This window comes from Rhipicephalus microplus, chromosome 1, assembly GCF_043290135.1.
Source record: "Rhipicephalus microplus isolate Deutch F79 chromosome 1, USDA_Rmic, whole genome shotgun sequence".
Taxonomy (NCBI): domain Eukaryota; kingdom Metazoa; phylum Arthropoda; class Arachnida; order Ixodida; family Ixodidae; genus Rhipicephalus; species Rhipicephalus microplus.
In genome coordinates, this window is record NC_134700.1 from 21,297,187 (window position 1) to 21,316,783 (window position 19,597).

Below are 19,597 nucleotides of genomic sequence, written 5' to 3' on the forward strand. Positions count from 1 at the left end.
GGGGATTGGCCAAGAGAAGATATACTATCCTATAGAGGGTAACTGCACGTGCTTACAAGAAATAAAAAGACGTAGAAGAACACATTATAAAAACAAAGGTTCATATAGTAAAAAAGAGATTATTCACTAATATAATACGATACTTTGATTTTGCGAGCCCACCAGACAGCTGAGTGGGCCAAACCCAAATAATTTGGAATGTATGTCTCATACTTGCGGACATTTCGAAAATTTCTTCTCAACTCTTCTTTTTTTGAGTATTTGTTATAGAGTGCCTTATGTTGAAATACGTTTAGTATATGAAATGAAATTGCACACCACACCAAATACATCCCTGGGGCGATTTCACAAAATGGAGGCACAAAAATGTAGAAGATTTTCACAGTTTCTGTGGTTAAACTTAAAGGGACAGTAAAGTGAAGTAACAACTTTACGCCAGAGTGAGACCTTGTTTTATGACAACATCTAAAATGACAATATTATCAACAACAGTGCCTTCTTACGGAGAAACTAAGGCAAATGCACAAGAACACAAGCGCCACAGTAGGACATTGTCAAAATGATCCCAATGACAACAGAAGGACCATGTACAAATAATCACTAGTAATCTATCTAACTGCACTAAATAAAGAATCTTCAATACATCAAGAGACGCAATAAAATGCGGCTTGTTCGTTTCTGTTTGTTTCGTGAAAAAAAGAAGCACCGGACGTTACTATGGGTAATGGTGCGAGTGGTACGAAAATTCAATTTTCGCGTGTTAGACAGGACAGGTAGTGTCATCTAGCGTGGCGCAGTTGAAACAAACAAGCTAAGTCTGTATTCTCGGAGCCGATGGCGGGAAATTGATCAATGATCATTGTTGCTGCTGTGGCTCCCGCTGCTTTTGGTCTGCTGCCAAGAGCGCAGTGAAGCCGGGCAACGTTGTGCACAGGAACAGTGACGTGAATCGGTCCGGTCAGTCTGCTTCTTGAGGCGGGTAATTTGAAGTGTGCTAACCCGATGCCGACCACTAAAACGTGAATTTATTTCAAAATAGGCCCTTCTTTGACACAAAAGTAGCACTACGAGGCTTCTGGGTCGCTATTTCAACAATAAACGTCGACTGATTAATTGCCTTTGGTGCTCCTTTCCCCTAGCTTCATAAAACGAAATATGTAGTAGTCTTTCCCTAATTACTGCGTAGTTACGACATGAGACAACATACTGCTCAATAGTTTCCGATTCTTCGCAGAACGGACAAACAGGGGAGAGTGTCAGACCAGCTCTATGTAAATAAGGATTTAATGAGAGAACACGGCACCGGAATCTGGAGATCATACCTTGAAGTTTTTTCGACGGACCCCTTAAGATTTCAATGGAAATTTGAGATGACTGAAAGGCAAAAACTGTCCTCGTTTTCTTTGATTAAATGGACTAAACGTTTCCTACTTCCCTCCGAGATATTTTTGCACCCAACAGTTTTTTTAATGCCTCATGGATTGGAGACAAAGCTAGTTTTCTGCTCCTGAGCTGGTTATGCACTATCTTCATGATCAGCCCAGTTCAATCAAGCGAAGATGTATGATGTCGTCAAGTTATTCGACCTGCTTCATAGATTATGAGTCGTGGCGGCTGAAGACAACCAGACACGTTTGGCAACATGGAAGTTGAAATCACAAAACGAGAGCGCGCTACATCTGAACAGTCAACAATTGAGTCTATCAGTAGCAACGCTGTCTCACTGTCGCTGTCGTGTGAAACGCTAACATTACGCCCTGAAGGTGAATGGTAGCCCATGGCCACCACACAGCCATTCGGACTCTAGTCTGCTCGCTACCAAATTAAAATGCCAGAGGGAAGCAGGAAGGAACAGTGCGGAGCAACCGGATATTAAAGCTACAACAACCCATCTACGAATTCACAGAGAAGCTCAAGCAAGTGACCACAGGCCGTGTTTTCATGCCTCTCACCTTGGCTCAAGTTGAGAGTCAGCATTAGAATTCAGACCTTAACAGCGCCTGCTCAAAACGCAGGCAACGATCGCAGAAATAGCACCACATATGGAGCTTTTCTTGTCCACTTCACGATGATTCGATTGTTTAAGCTCGTGGCGAAATCACCTGCCAAGGTTCCTCATTTTAAGACACTTGCTTTTTTTTGGTGGCAACACATGTCAGGCATAGCGAGGAGAACGGATGATGACCTGTATCCCTGGAAGTAGTCTAGTGACATTTTGTGCTATTTAGTGCATGAACTCCAGGCTTGCGCATAATGTGCCACGCCACTAGAGAGTAGGAAGCATCTGGGAACATTAGGCACCCAAGCTTTTAATATTACCTCCTGCCAAAGGCTTCTCTCAGAAATCGACTTTCAGTTAGTCAAGAAAGCAACTCTGAGTCTGGCGAACGCTACGATGACAAAACGATCTTCCGCGTATTACTTGCATGAACTATCTGGTGTTGGCCTAGCTAGCAGACGACACGCGAGCGCCACGATCAAGTAGTCGTGAAGGACTCAAGCCTGTGAAAAGAACTGAGTGCCCAGAACAACAAGTCCTTCACAATTGTTGTTTCCAAGTTTTCATTACACCTTAAAGAATGTGAATACAGCCGTAAATCACGCCGTGTAGGAGCTTCGAATCCAGTCGTGGCATTCGTTTGCGTGAGAGACGATGCGGCGGAACATCTACTCCAGTACCAGCGCCTGGCAGCGAAACACCGCAATAGCACCGACGGCTGCTTCCCATTGAAGTTCACTCCTTCGCCCGGGCACCGAAAAAATAGTGGAGGCGCTAACCAAGCTAACTACACCAGGTCATGGTAAGGCCGAGATATTTAAGTCACATCTAAGAATACAGTGCTACTGAAGCCATGTAAAACTAGAACCGGGCTGACTAAAGCATGCTAGTTGATGAGCTAACTATGCTAATAACGCAAAGTGAGTACGCAAAGTAAAACAATGCTAAATATTTCTCACTAATAAGCTGAAAATTAGTACCTTGCTAATCAGGATTACGAATATTAACCCCATACTGTTCATTACCTTGCTAATTACACCCGAGAATATTGATGTTTAATTGAAGCCTTAATAATGAAGAGAAGACAGCTCGGGTACGTTAAGCCTCAGCTAATTAGTACAATAAAATTAGGACAGAGCTGATTTGGTCTTCACTTCAAAGCCGACCACGCATATTAGCAGACGACCAGCTTAAAAAAAATTGACGGCAGATCCACGAGGTGAATAAAGATGAGATTGGGTGAAGCTCCTGGAAGTGATACCGTGAAATTTTCTTCCATTAATGCGCCTGGCGATATGCGTGCTTCGTCGCCGCTTCCCATTGGCGAACGTTTTCAAGATCTGCTTCGCGACGTTGACGTGCTGCCGCGGCCTCTCGTTCCCGTACGGAAAGATCTTGCAGACGCTGACGTGCCGCTGCAGCTTCTTGTTCACGTACGGCGGGATCTTGCCGACGCTGCCTTGCTGATGTGGCTTCTCGTTCCCATACAGCAGGATCTTGGTGGCGACGTCGCGCAGCTTCCCGGCGCGCTTCCGCCTCGCGTGCTCTCACTTCAGGGTCCTGTCTGCGAGCGTGCGCCATTGTTGCCCTGCGCGCCCGCCTTTCGGCATTCTTATCCATACGAACACACACCGACGGCGACGAGCATCGGCAACTACAAACCTGTATCGATATGGTTTTGATTATAAAACTATAGCTTTAAAAAACACCTGGCGTCTTTTGTTGGGCAGCAGGCGTCTTCTTTTTCTTTTGTTTTAGAAACATCTGGTGTCTTTCCGTTTTGCTTTTAGAAAACATCTGGCGTCTTTCGTTGGTTTATTTCATAATCAACGGCGTTTTCAACAAAAATTTTTTATTGTTTAATCACGCACAGGAAAAATAGCACCAGACACTACCTTGGAGGCAAACAATGGCTGCTACTAGGAATGAGAGACAGCAGGAGACCGCTTTTAACACTTCCACTTCTACTAACGTTTCCTACTGGAACATGCCAATGGCTGCTAATGGGGAATGAGAGACAGAAGAATTTGGCTTTTTGTTAACGCGCATGCTGCAAATTTTTTTTATTGTTCAACAACGCACAGGAGAAACCACCTTGGAGGTCAAAGCTTAAGACTGGTTACACACTATGACTACGACTACGACTAGGAGAGACGAACGGGTGCCGCTATAAGGAGCTTCACCCCTAAAAGCTGCAAGTATCTAGCTTATCACAAACTCCTCTATTGCTCCAGCCTTGCACAAGTAGTGTAAGCTCACCAAATTATTTTATATGCAAAGTAGCTGCCACGTAGCGTTCACCGCATCCAACGCTTGACAGTCACACCGGCACCATCACAGTCATGGGTTTAAGTCAGGCCTTCTCAGAATTAATGAGTTTGTATCCGAGTTCACGCGTCCATCAGTTGGATTGACAGACGCCCGCGGCGAATACCGAGTACGCCCCCCCCCCCCCCCCCCCGTATGCTCTTGCCGAGGAGCAGTGCGCACGTCGAGCGGCACGATTATTCTATCAGCCTTGTCGCGAAGAATATGCACACACGCACGCCAAAGTAGAAGTGACATCACCACGCGGCCGCGATGTCTCGCATTCGATGTCACCGCGCTCACGACGTATCTAATCACAGCCGCGTTGCCGCCATAATGCGAGCGCCCCTGGTGACCACATGTTCCTATATTTATCCGTAATATTTGATAGAAGCGAAACGAGCAGCATGAGAGTGCTGTGTATGCACACTTGCTGTCTTCGAAAGTGGAAACTTCCATGCTGCAAGTGGAACGAAAGAACCTGTCCGAAAGAGGACAAACGCCCACGAACATGCCTGTGGGAGGTGCGTGTTGAGTTGGCAAAAAGACAGCGCAACGATGCCGCTGACGTCGCTGCACTGTTAAATTGTTGACTGAGTGGCGGCGCTGACGGGATCGAACGCGGTGTTTTCTTGATACTTGCTAAGGCACGTTGCTGGGTTCATAGTTTATAAGGGCATAGCGCACCACGACAAGGGACACAAAAAGAGAGACGCACACACACGCACAGCGCTGCCGCAGAAGTCCCACATGCGTTTCCAACGCCACGCGCGTTTCTGTAGCCATTCTTATCAACGCTGCTATCCCGCGTTCCGCACTATCTTCATGCCATAGCCACCACGAGCGAACTCAGAGCGAGCTCGCCTGCCAGAAAACCTCAGGGCGTCTTGCATAGCACCCTGATTGATATGTGGGGGTTAACGTCCCAAAACCACCATATGATTATGAGAGACACCGTAGTGGAGGGCTCCGGAAATTTCGACCACCTGGGGTTCTTTAACGTGCACCCAAATCTGAGCCCACGGGCCTACAACATTTCCGCCTCCATCGAAAATGTAGTCGCCGCAACCGGGATTCGAACCCGCGACCCGCGGGTCAGCAGCCCAGTACCTTAGCCACTAGACCACCGCGGCGGGGCATTGCATAGCACCCTAGTCTAAGGTACCTAGATGAAACAAAGGTAGCGACACCCTTTTCCTACTCGCTTATTTGCCTGAAGCGCGCCCAAGAAGGGTCAAAGCGTGCATAAAAAAGCGAACGTTTGTGTTCAGTTACTACGGCGGATAGAAACAATTATACCAAATGAGAAGTAAATGAGACCTAGGATAAAAGGTTACTTAGTTGAAAATAAGCGGTACAACATAAGAAGAAGCGTGATGTGTGTTACCCAACTGGCAACGTTGTGCAAGTTCTATATTTCACCCCATTAGCCATGGCGTCTCGCATCGTACGTCGTAGTTCGTCCAGTTCTCCGAATGTGTTTTGCTCGTGCATGTGATGTGGCACAGTTAACGTTGTTTTTGCTTGATCCTGTGTCCCTGACTTACCACAGGGCAGCACTTTGTTGTGACGTTGTGACGAGTGATCATAGCCGCTTGTGAGCACACAGGGAAAAACCGCGGCCAGTCTGGAACGAACGCTTGACTAGCAGCACTGCGATTACAGCTTTTTTTGAAAAAATACGTCCACTTTCGCAATCAGGATGCCAGGTAATCGTGGTGCATGTTATATTATCTGGGTGACTATGAAAGAGACTGCGGTACCGCAATGCGGGTGCACGCAACTTAACGACAAGTTAGGGTTCTACGAGTGAGGTGTCCCGGCTTTACAGCATGCGCGTACAGAGACGTTTGTGAGTGACAACAGACACGCACGTTGTACCCTTTGTGACTCATCGCATTCACTGTCCCGAAGTGATGAACTTTGCGACGATGTCGTCGCCCCACCATCAGCGGCAAGTGGCAGAAATGTGCTGGAATACTGAACGATGGGCATTAGAAAAGCGTGATAGTGAGCGCGGCTTTTCCAGCAAACTCGCTGTAGCACTGGTCTTCCCGTATGTTAACCAAATGCTGGCGCATCACTAGCGCTTCTCTGTTATGCACGGGATTCTGCCGTTTGTAACCGTCATTGTTAACTCGTTCGACAGAGTGGCTGGAGTGGCTACATTCCCGCACACCCGAATACTTTACAGAGTGCACCCGAGCCAGTACGGGCTGTAATTTCAGTCAGAAGCACCGACCAGCACTTCGCCCTCACCTCACCTCCAGCATGCACCCCCACCCTATGCCACCCCTTAGAAAGCGATGGAAGGATCTTGCCAAGGTTCCTTGTTTTAACTAGGGACCTTAGATCTTGCTGCCCTGCCCGCAGTGGAACAATACTATTTAGAATTCCAGTGCAATTTTTTGAGCACTTATTACCATTTAGTCAATATAATCTTAGAGACAGCCCCATAGCTAAACCTTTTTCCACAAAGGTATATGTCCACTTTTTTGGTTAATACTTTAAGCAGCTGTGCAGTGTTCAGCTGTTTCCCGTGATATTCAAAGTACAATGTAGCTGTGGTAACATGTGGGGCTAATTTCAAAGCAAACCAAAAGCTTGACAAGTAGTTGAGCAACGCCCGAAGAACAATAAAGTAAAAAATGTTACTGTAACGTTAACAGACAGCTAGAGATGACAGACGAAGTGTCGAATGCTGCTATTCTGGTGGAAATTGTGAAAAAAAAGCTGCAGATGGGTACGGCTAAGGCACCCAGATAAAGCAAAGTTGCTTAAATAGGAACCTTAGGCGACACATGTAACTGGTAGGGATGATAACTGATACACATACACAAATATAGAATGAGCGGTTATAAAATTATTAAACATGGAAGTGCACGCTCAATTGAGGGGACGCAAGCAGCGTCAACACAAGAACGCTGGAAGGGGCGTTCGTTCTGCAAAGGACAAAAATAGGGCGCTGATGCATGAATAGATGCACTGAGCTACGTACAACGGCACTATTTCAACATCCTATGTAAATCAGGACACTGGAATGTTAAAGGAACAATGAGGCACAATGTTGACTACAAATATTTATTCTTGTTACTTCGTTACAATCTCTGGCAAGATTTTCATAGCAGGCACCTATGAATAAACAAGCATGTCCTGGGCTGTTGCAAAGGCACGCAAACCACACCAAGACATTTCATTTGTCAGTAAACAATAAAACTATGAAGAAAATTGCAGCATGTGACATTCAATGCAGAACATTGCTTGACCATTGCCTGAACAACAGGTACCAGAGGAAGACTTACCGTTACATTTTTTTCAACATGAACATGCGTGCTTTGAAACATACAATGAATGGCCTAGCAACACACTGTACTGACAATTTGCACAGACACGAATGCCTCAATGGCATGAACAAAGGTGAACATGCAAACCGATTTCCACTGCAGCTTGTTGTCATATACATGAGGTGTATAACAGCAAGATTCACTGAGTAACTTTCGGATCAATAATATGTGTTTTCAAATATACAGGTGATGACACAGTAGAGCATTGCACTAACCATTTCCGCAGACTTCCATACAAATGTCAGCATGTGATCATGAAAGTTAAACAATGCACACTACATCCAAAGACGTGTTACAATACAGTTTGTGATGTCACATGACGTACTAGTGAAAGGCGCATTTAATAATGCTTGCAAAAATGACCTGTGTGATTAGGGATGTCTAGTAAAACACTGGAGTAACAATTTCCACAAACTTATACACGAATGTCTGCATGGCAGGAAAACTTCAACGGTGTATGTAAACTGCAGATAAGTTGTTGCCACGTTTTGCATATGCCTAGAGGACAGTATGGTGAAGTAACGTTTAAAAAAAAACTGATATTTCCAAAGTGACGGGAAGTTGCATTGTAACAGTTAGCTACCGTTTCCACTAGCTATACAAGTGCCCTGTGGCATAAACGTAGCAGTACAGTTTATATATCCACACATTACCGCAAAACCTTGGTCGTACGTTACATAACAGATAAGAGACAGGCATGTTCATCATTGCTTGGAGGAGTAACTAGACTGTTTGAACAAGTATTCAATGAACACTTTGCACTTACGATTTGCACAAGTGATGGTAATGCCTTCATGGTGCAAATGAAATGAAACATTACCTTGTGTAAAGAGATGTTCCTAAGGTGCCTCTCGTTCATTTGTCGTGCGAGCTTATAGGAAGGTAAATTGGGCATTGTGTGTATATGTGTGTTTTGAAGAGGATGCAATGAGTACATGGAAACAGTGCACGAAAAATTTTCGCATTGTACATGACTGCATCCATGGCAGAAGATGGAAAGGTACAGGTTATTTCTATCGCGCTCATCTATGTGACTTGCTGTCATGTTACATTGTAAACTACAGAAGGATACCTTAAGAGTTGTCCGGGGCCGGAAGCATGTTCTAAAACGATGAAAAATACAGCAATCACATACCAAAACAGGTTGTGCTTTGGTCCTTATACTTGCGCTTACTTGAATGGCATGGTACACGTGGGATAGTGCTGTGAACCTAGGCAGCACAAAATTTTTTAAGGAATGTAAACCTAGTCAGGATGTTGTCAACAAGTTGACAATGGCAGCATTAAGGAACTCGGACAGTATGGCTCTTGGTACTTTAGTTTCTCAAGCACGCACGACGTGCAAGATGGGAAGATTTTGACAAGGCTATTGAAGGTGCGCAGGCAGCTAGATAGAATAAAAATGCGTTCTCCAAGGAGCTCTCCTGGCACGCACGCCACATTGGCTGCAAGGGCGCTTTCTACACTGCTAATTTTTAAGGAAGGTTGGACACTGCAGCTCTCATTCCTACACTTTTACTTCCACATTTATTGTCGATTTGCACGCTTAGAGACAATGTCTCTTTCCTTACTTGTATGTGCATCCTTGCGGAGAAGAACACGAAAAAAATAGCCTCAATACATTATGACAGTGTGGAAACAAGGTGTTACACGATATCGCACTTTTAACAGCAATTTTGGTGGCTGATACAGGAACATGATTATGAATATGCTGCTCTTTGTTTTTTTGAAAGTGAGACTCCGCTACATTTAGAACTTCTACAACTGCTTCAGAAGCTACAAACAACGCTTCCTTTTCTTTGTACGATTTCAGCTGTGTGAGTCGCGGAACGTCTTTGTTCCCTGTCATGGCACTTACACAAGCATCACAGTCTTTTACTAACTTCTTAGCACTGTGAACAACATACCCTGCGAAGTACAAAAAAGACTCGTGCTCCAACATATTCATGTCATGAATGTCAGCAGGAATTAAATATGTTTGTGTGGTGCTGTCTTCATTGTCTGAGCTCAAACAAGCAAGTAAAAAGCCACCGTCCTTAGTTTAGCTGCCATCAGCACTAGCGTGTAGAAACTGTGCTAGCGTTGCGGAACGCAACGCGCACTTAAATTCATATAACCTGGGAATCGGATGCTTAGCTCTAAGAGTAGAGAAGAAATTTTCCAGCGCATCTTGACAAAATCTGCTAAGAAACAGAAAGCGGAATTTGCAAAATGATAGGAAATACTCCTGCAGCTCAAGTACAGAGAGCGTACTGAGAATAGCCCCTGTCTGCACAGGCTTCCATGGGGCATTTTTGACGGTGCCGATAGAGAGCCCTTCAAAAAGTACATCAAAATTCTTGAGAAAGTCAATACTTGCCTGCCTCTCTGTCTCAATAACTTTACTCAAGGCAAGTTTGGTTGTTTGTGATGTCATGATGCGGAACCACTTGGCCACAGTTTCAATAAACCAAGCAGTGGCAAGCGCGGACTTCTCTAGCATGCCCTTCTCAACAAGGATGCGCAGTGCAGCCCCAGTATCCACATTGAAAAGACTGTAAGCAGGGCCCACCTTCATTTTTTCGTAATGATCAGGGTCAACACAAGTTTGTTTTAGGTGCGGAGCCAATTTGAAGTCTCCTTTACTGTCAATTTCAATGAGTTTTTTATTGGTTCAATGAGAACCGCATTTGTGGAGAGACCAGCTTTTACAACAAAGTCATCAGGAAGATACAAAGTTTGGCCCCTGGTGAGGTGATTTCGCAGATTTTTCAACAGGTGAGGGGCATCTGCTATAAACCATAGCTTCCGATTCGAATCGCAGGGGTGTGTAGCACTGCAATTTGGCCGACTGTGCTTGCCGACTCTGACAAGAAATAACCTCCATAGAGCCTGATTGCCACCACCCATATCTGAAACAACAGCATCTATTTTAAGGCCAATGTCTTCACATGCGCTTATCATTTTCAAGAGTTCTTACTTGACAGAGAATGCATGAAAACAATTTCCAGTCAAATGGTACCCAATGACCTGCTTCCACCTGGTAGTAACACCACACAGCATAAATACGAGGCCATGGGTAGCCAAGGTGTCTGCAGGGAGACTGTCATCTGCCAAGGGAATCGTAGGTCTGCCCAGTACTGCGTCAGCCGAAGGATCATATATGAGGCTTGGGGTGATCTGCATCTCATCCATCATGAGGCACGCATGGCGCTCGTACTCTGTCATGCAGTTGACCTGCGCATGATTGGAAGATACGAATAACTAACATGAAAGGTTAGGCAGGAAATAAAAGAAGTGTTAGTGTTTAAGTACATTACGTCGCACAAGTAGGCTGCAATAAGGTGCCATAACGTAAAGAGCCCCACAGTCAAAGGTAATCATTCCGTTAACGTTAAGGTCACCTCCATAGAAGCACTGCCCAACCAAGCATCCATTTGAATGAGGTTTACCAATGTAATGAAAAAACTGCTTATCATGACACAAACACATGAGTCGTCGAAAGATACCACTGAGAGCTTGCAATGCGCAAAAGCGTCGTCAGGAATATGCATGTTCAGTCAATCAGTGATGATTCGTGGTTTTGGCGCAGCGCATCGATTCGGTACGCTTGTCACAACCAGAACGTGCAATGAACACTTTCGTTATTTTATATAACAACACACTTTATCTAGCCAATATCTCGCGCTACCTTACACTATAAACTTAAGCTTCCTATCACAAAACTCTCTTGCATCCTGTCATGATCAGGCTACTATCAAATGGATGTTTGATGGCTTAGATTGTATTGCAGAGTCCTGCAAGGCCTAGGTTGTTATTAGATGGGTTGCAGCTAAAATGAGAACTCTATGCTATCTAACTTCCATTCAGGCAACCATGAAGTGCTAACCATTTTTCGGGAACACCGTGATTGTATTATGAGGCATGCCAGCATAAGTACAGAAAATACAAACAAAAATTTAAAATATCGGAACTTCCATAGTGCTGCAAAATGGACAAATTCGTTACGATTACCTCAACAGCGAGAGAGTCCATAATGTCCACCAGCAGCCCTGAACGAAACTTGCAGTGCTCGATGTGACGTTGAAGTGTACGCTGTGAAGGCAATGGCTGGCCGAGCTCTTTGACCATATCATAGCCCCTCGAGCCGCAGGATAGGCGAATCTTCAGTACTTTGGTCAATGTTTCTTTGGACCACACTGTGCCTCTTGGTGAACGATGCAAGCTGGTGAACTGGTCTTCATTTATGTACGAAGACAGGTGAAGCATAAGTTTCTTGTGCTCCCGTTCTTTCACCCTCGCCTTAGCCTTCGCAATAGTCAGCTGTCGTTCCAGAGCGTTTATTCTGGCCAACAGAGCTGCATGTGAGGCTGTACCTGCAAGTAAAGGATGTATACTTAAATAAAAAACAATGACATCTGGGTTATTCTACGTGAAACGTCAAAGTCATTTCAGCTACCATCTCAAATGTACTTAAAAAATAGTACAGATCTGTTGAACTGAAAACAGTCTGCTGCTAGATTCTCTTGGAGGAAATCTGTTTTTTTTTATCGCGTGGGAATCCTTCCGAATTTTGGAGATTATCGTCGGAGTGTTGTTTACGAAAATAGTTTATGGCGAGAGTATTGCATCTCGTTGCAATACCAAGTTTAGTCTACATATTAAGGAAAGGTGTTTGCGTAAAGCAGGGGTCTCAAACTCACCTCAGCCAGCGAGCTGAAGACACTACATTGAGTACTGCAAGGGCAGGCGCAGTGTGAACTAGTGGGCGAGGGGATCGGTGGGTGCGTTTGAACAATATGACAGCTATAGTTGCCTTTTGAAAGAGCGGTTTCCCTATATCACATATGTGTCTAATTTACGAAGGGTATTTAGAGTCAGGGTTCGAGAAATAACGATACCTATCTTCGTAATGACTGAAATCGACGCCAATTCTTGAATGAAGAGTTTTCGTTCCACGACCATGTTTCAACGTGTGATGGCCTTATGGACTGCGTCACGAAAAGAATGCTTGAGGCCGGCCATGTCTGTGGAGCTCATGATTACACTTATTAAAAAATGAAAAAAAAAATACGGGACGAAGACAGTCCTCTGCAGGCTGCAGGCTGCAGTCAGCAGGTTTCAGACCCCTGGAGCGAGTTCGCAGCTTAACAATACATATTATTGCTTTTTTAACACGAAAGAGTTATATACTGGAGTCCACCAAGCAGAGTTCAAGCAAAAGTTCAACATCGCTGCAGCGAAATTCAAGCACCCTTAGAGCAAATGCTGTGTCTTTATAAAGCAATAAATAAGCATGGCGCCGATCAGCTTAGCTGTGTATCGACATTGCGTAGATTAGTGCAAGCTTCGAGCCATTTTTTTAAAAAAGCTCTTCCATTCAGTTCCACGCCATCATGGAATTCGTGAAGTGTGTATACATCTGTAGCTTCATATGAACAGTGATAGCTAAAAACAATCACGGGAATGAATAAATTTTATTTTCGCAACAAAACGTAAACAAATTCCCTGCGCATAAACTGCAGCGTTACGAGTTTCAAGTAATTGGACGCTTCAAAATACCTGACGCTTCACCTAAGCACATGCAGTGTGAAGGCGCTTCCTTAAATAGCACTGCAAGTGCATCACATAGTATCATAAATGCGAGTAAGTTGCGTAACTTAGGTCTGCTTCAAAAGACAACGGTGCGTCAGCTTAGCTGTACAGTGAAAGTACAATAAAGTACTAGCAGCCGATACAGTTTAAGCAGGTCTACCTTTTTCAGTATTCTTTGTTTACAACCATTATGTGTGTAGCAACGAACTCCAAGTGGCCCAGCTGTGCATGCGCACAATCACTGCAGTGTTTTTTCTTTTTCGTTGTGGAACTACGCAAGCCAATTTCATGGTCATGAGGAGATACTTCCACTAGGGTGATGCATTTACGAACATACAAAATAAAGTGCTAATAAAAAAACTTAAAACCATGTAGTGCGAGTACACAACTCTTTTTTTTATGCAGCAAATTGAGTTGGTTTCTATAGCCCCGTAGTAAAATTGTGCAATAGTGGGACTAAACTTCAAAAATTGTTTTCTCCACTAAAAGAAAAAAAAATAGTTACGTGCATGATGCAATAAACATACACCTGCTTACTTGGTATACTGCACGCAGAACTCTGTTGCACAATGTCCAGAGTACCTTGGCCAACCACTTCTGCTTCGATTGAAAGGTGGAACGTATCCTCTGGGGACATTTTTACAAGATAGAAGCCACCCATCTCGGTTAATTACAAGCATTACTTCCACGTCTACACCATGAATGTAACCTCAATCGTACTTTGAGTATCACTCTCATGAGATCCGTGAAAGTAGCAATGGTCAAGTCCTATTGAGCTGCTGTCAATGCTCATGCCATTTCCTGAAAATGTCGTTCATAAATGAGCAGACACTATAAAATCAAAAGAGACAAGGGTAGTACAATTGATTGAAATGCCGTTTTATTCAACCATTCTAGCAGCTGCTTTCACTTAAACCGCTCCAAAGAAGTCGACGCTTTGTTAACAAACTTTGAAGTCTCCTTATACGCCAACCAAGCAAATTCCCTGCACTCATTGTATTAGTGTTTCAATGTTTATTGTCACGCAGTTCCTCAACTCCGGCATCTGAACACAAAACTAGCGTGTATGCCACACTGATGGGATGCCTGATGAATACGTGAGACACAACATTGCTTCGAGTCTTACGCGTATGCTTTCATGTACACGTAATCACAATCAATGGACACATTCCTTTTCACTGTGTGCACGTAACATTTGTCGCTACAAATATCGAAAAGGGCACATCGATTGCACAATCCAGAGACCATGTTCAGCTGTGCGAATTAAGGCAGGGCAGTTGAAGTTAATGCAACAGTGCACGTAATATTGCTGCAAGATTTAAACATGCACAAAAGGAAAACAAAATTCATTGGATTTTGTTACATGGCCTCCAACTGCTACCACGTGGATTGCATGCAACAATGCGTACATGTGTTTTATTTGTGCACCAAAATGCATTTCTAACTTGGTGAAATGAAGCGCTATAAACGGAACAACAAAAAGAGAGACACAGAGGAGAAATGACTGCATTTTCAGCTGTTTGCAGTAGCAAGGAGCGCACAACCCTTAAATGCTGTTTGCTGCCAAGCGGCTGTCATTTCGAAACTCCGAATCCGTAATGCGTCATTTCAGCAATGGTGGCTTCAGCTTAAGACAATCAGTTTTCGATTAGGGGACGTCCGAAGCACTCAATTACTCGATGGCCCCAACGGGCAATGCACAAAACAACCAACACGGAGGGCCAGGTGCCCCAAGCAACGCAGTGGTCTCAGCGGCTCACAAAGCTTCGATGCGGTCGCTAACCTCTGTCGTCACTTACACATGACAACATTAACGCAACTGATCATGCGGTGTGCTTCACACGTGCGTATATCTTTAATGAGTCCCTTTGCTGCAGCCCCAGAAAGTTATATTGTAAAATTATGCGTAACGCATAAAGCATGCGACTTTTCCCTCATTAATGCATGCGAGTCCGTAAGAATTACACCAGGTTATTTCGAACAAAGTGATTAGCTCTTGCAAGTGAATCCTTGTAACGTATTGATGACATAAATAACGTTAAAACTGAATTTTCTCTCTCTCCGTACATGTTGATTTTTTTCACAGTCTATTGATTTCTTGCGAATGCAGAATGTTCTTTAATTCAAACGTGAAGACAAAACGTTCCTGTGCCGGCGTTACCACTCACAAATAAAGTGGGGGTAGGGGGGGGGGGTTGGGATGGTATGCTGGCAGTGCAAACTAGCAATCTTGCAGCATCGCGTGAAAGCGAGATCAGCTGTGATGCATTTTTACTCCACTGCGCTTTTCAGTGTAGTCATCCCGTGCTTACCGCAGGAACCGAATATCGGTCGCGTACAGCCCGACAATCTCTTTCAGTAGTTATGTTCAAGTTGCTATGTTTGTTTGTCTACCTAAAAACTAAACGTGTAATGCTCCTACAAGATATCGAGCAGTGCGATTATTCAGATAATGCAGCACGAGTAATACAAACAGCGCAATGACATACCTGAAAGCAGAGGTCTTTTCGTGCGCCTTCGCTGCCGGGAAGGCTTAAAAAGCGTTGGCACAGCGTCGCGTCTGAGCTTCTTTTCGCCGCGTTCAAGAGCAAGTGGCTCAAACTGGTCTGGCATGAAATGCTCCTGAAAGTGCAGTCATATAAGCTGTATTAAACCGTACATGCATACGCACAAATATTTGTAACGAAGGTCACGTACTAGACGCGCGTTAGACGCGCGTTGTGTAGCGTTTCAACAAAAGCCGATAAATCAACTCACCTCGCAAAACCGCGTCGACGGCGTTGCACGGAAGTCCTCGCGTGAAATGTTTTGTAGCCACACTTCACGGCGTGCACTATTCCGGGTGCCACGAGGTATGTTGTAGAGCAAGAAACCATCTTCTGTTTTGTTGCTGCAGCCTACAGCACAACAACCCGGCATTGTTAAAAAATTGGCAAGTACTTGACGTACTCAAGATCCACTGCGAAGCATGCTTGGCCGAGCGACTTCGGGCCAAATGGAACGCTCCTCTTCTACAGCTGATGTCTTGGATACGATAAGGTCCCTAGTCTAGGGACCTTAGGATACGATTTCGTCTTTCGTCGCGGCAAGAATACAACTGGAACCATATGCACATGCGCACTCGTTTTGAACCTTTTGCTTTATAATAAATATCACCACCATCCACTAATACCGTCACGTGCAACGAATTCACCTATCACAGACCTTGGATGGCAGAGAAAAACAGGAGTAATCGAGAGAGTGAGGAGGACGGCTCGAGAACAATGAGTGACGCTACCTTGTTTCATCTAGGGACCTTACCCTGGTCAAGTGAATGGGAGTATATAGCTACACCTGTCTTTTCATCCATTACAGAAGCATCTGCGGCTCTAATATGACTCGTTTCGGCGTGTGAAAGATAATCCAGCAGCCGGCTATTTAAGTCCTAATATGACGGGAATTAGGGCTTAGAGGGGAAAGTTTCATCGAATTCTGTTTTAAGATTTTCATTTAAAACTGATTTAAAACCTGATTTTTTACATTTATTCTATCTAGCTGTTTCTGGACAAAAATTGTCTGAGGTGTTCAAAACCGTGACAACTGGGAAAGAAAAATTGTGTCTGGGTCATTTATAAAAAGATATCAAGATCGTCTTAGCGCATAGCTACAAAATTTAAAAAATGCCCGAGCCATTGGGATTTGGAAACAACCAGGCGAGGTGGGCAATTGTGCTTCCCGATAAAAAAAAAAACATTGTTATAAACCTTGGAAGCCCTAGACACAATCTCAAGGCTTCTCGTTCCAGCAAAACCAGAGGCTTTATTTTGTGAGCAGGGCCACCTGAGAACAATACGCACCCAAATTCTAGTATTGGTCGCATATACACTTTATATATCACCGGCAGTGTGCTTCTGCGTAGACGGCTGCTCAGTCTACGAAGTATTTCCAAGGTACGTTGTGCTTTAGATACCATGCTTTCTGCGTGGCGAGTCTTTAATAGGTTGGCATTATAAATTACTTCCAACTGTTTAAGAGATTCTACTTGCGGAATGGGCTCTTGTTTTTAACATATTTAGATTGAGATGGGATCTGCTAATGAGAATAACAACAAAGCACCCATATTTACATTTAAGATCCAGGAGATTGTCTCTAGTCATATCTACAGCATATTATGTAGATTTTGCTATAAAAAATAAATGTCACTATGTGCCATAGAAAATGCAATATAATCAACATCCTGGCAATTCGGGATTGAGCTCACTAATATGTTAAAGAGCATTGGCGACAATACAGCGACCCGGCGAAAACCGTCAGTTTGTTTGCACTTGACGATGCGCAACTATCCTTAAAACAATGCAGCTCTCTTCCCCTCGAAAATTCCTTCATTTATGCAATTATATATATATATATATATATATATATATATATATATATATATATATATATATATATATATATATATATATATATATATATATATATATATATATATAGCCCGCTACTGACCATTTCCTTATTGCTTGTTCTGATCTTGACCTAAGGATTATAGTGTCACTTGTCGTCTTCTACACAATATTTGACAAGGAGGGGAACGTAGAGTTAATGCAGTTGGCTGCCCGACCTCGTACACTCGAGATTGACACCACAACTAAAAAAAAAGCGCAAGTCTGAGTTTTAAGCTGCAGTAGGGTTCGTTTTTTGTACAACTGACAAACGAACGTGAGCTACCGAATGGCGCTGTGACGACACTGAAAATCGACTCCGACGCTCAAATTTGCTTTTCTCCCGGCTCACCTGATGCGCACAACGCAAACTGGTTGTTTTGAGAAAAAAATATATGAATAAATCTTGCTCAGAAAACTTTGGCATAAATATCAAATCATCGCAAATTGACGCTCACCTCGTCTAGGGATGTACACCGCTGACAAGTGCAGATCACTTATCACCAGATTAATACTAATCAAGGATAAGCGACGTATCTCAGAAAATGAATTCAAGCTGAAACGCATCATAACATAATGTTATTTTCTTTAAACACACCTCCAGGGGGTATTACATAGGAGGTGGATTAACATAAAATTTTTATTGTGAACACAAATTTTCATCGTGAAAAATGGGCACATAGTCGATAAAAAAATTAAGATATAAAACTGGCAGTACGCGAAAAGTTTTTTTTGCAGCCGCGATATGAAAGAGCTTCCACCATTTTGCGAAATCAAAGAGTATAATTGCTATAAGCGGTGAATGAACACATATTTTTACGAAGTCTTGCCATGCAGTGTTGTTGAATCTGCACCAAAAGCTGGTGGCCCCGCCGCAGTGGTCCAGTGGCTAAGGTACTCTGCTGCTGACTTGCAGGTCGTGGGATCGAATCCCGGCTGCGGTGGCTGCGTTTCCGGTGGAGGCGGAAATGCGGTTACCCCGTGTACTCAGATATGGGTGCACGTTAAGGAACCCCAGGCGGTTGAAATTTCGGGAGCCCTCCACTACGGCGTCTCTCATAATCATATAGTGGTTTTGGGACGTTAAACCACACCTATCAATCAATCAGAAGCTGCTGGTTTTTCACATTCACAACGCTAAAAGAATGAGCCAACGTTCATCTTCCGCCTGTACTAAAATATTCAGCATTCTATCAAAAATAGTTGAGCTAAAATTTCACCTTGAAAACTGCGAGTGTGATGTACTATAGCTCTAACGGAAACTCGGCTTCAATAGGATCTTTTGGACAAAGACATTTCACCAGACACTAGTGACTACATGCATGGTCTATCGCAAAGTTTGTGAAGATAAGAAAGCGAGTGATGTTTTCATTGCCGTTTCAAACAGCATAAGATGATTGATGTTAGACAATCCCAGCCCAATGGAGATTTTCGTGGTCAGCGTCACGTCACTTCTAACTAATTAATAGATTGGAGTTTGTTACAGTCCTTCAGACTATTCGTCTTCTTTCATTGTAGGCTTGCGCACCAATCTCAATGCTGTTTCAGAAAAATATCCTACATCAGAAATTTGGTCAGCGGGCGACTTCAGTTACCACGACAATAATCGGTCCTCTTACTTTCAGCTCTCGATCCTCGAATGAGTTTAGTACGCTCGCCCTTGATCTTTCCATAGTATAAAGTTAGTCGGCCCCCGACCCGAGAATCTGACACCCTCAACCTCAATCTCGCAGTAAATCTTCCAGTTTTTGTCACTAATGGTTTAGATGACCACAAAATCTTGTACCTCCCTCCCACTCTTGAGCCGTTACTCCTAAGCGCATCTGCAGTAATAGGAAAGGCAATAGTACTTCAACAATAGTGATTCAAGATGTGTTTACAACTTTAATATTCTATCTTCTTCTCAGTTTGGCTTTCGCCATAGTTACTACACAGAAACAGCACTTATTCAC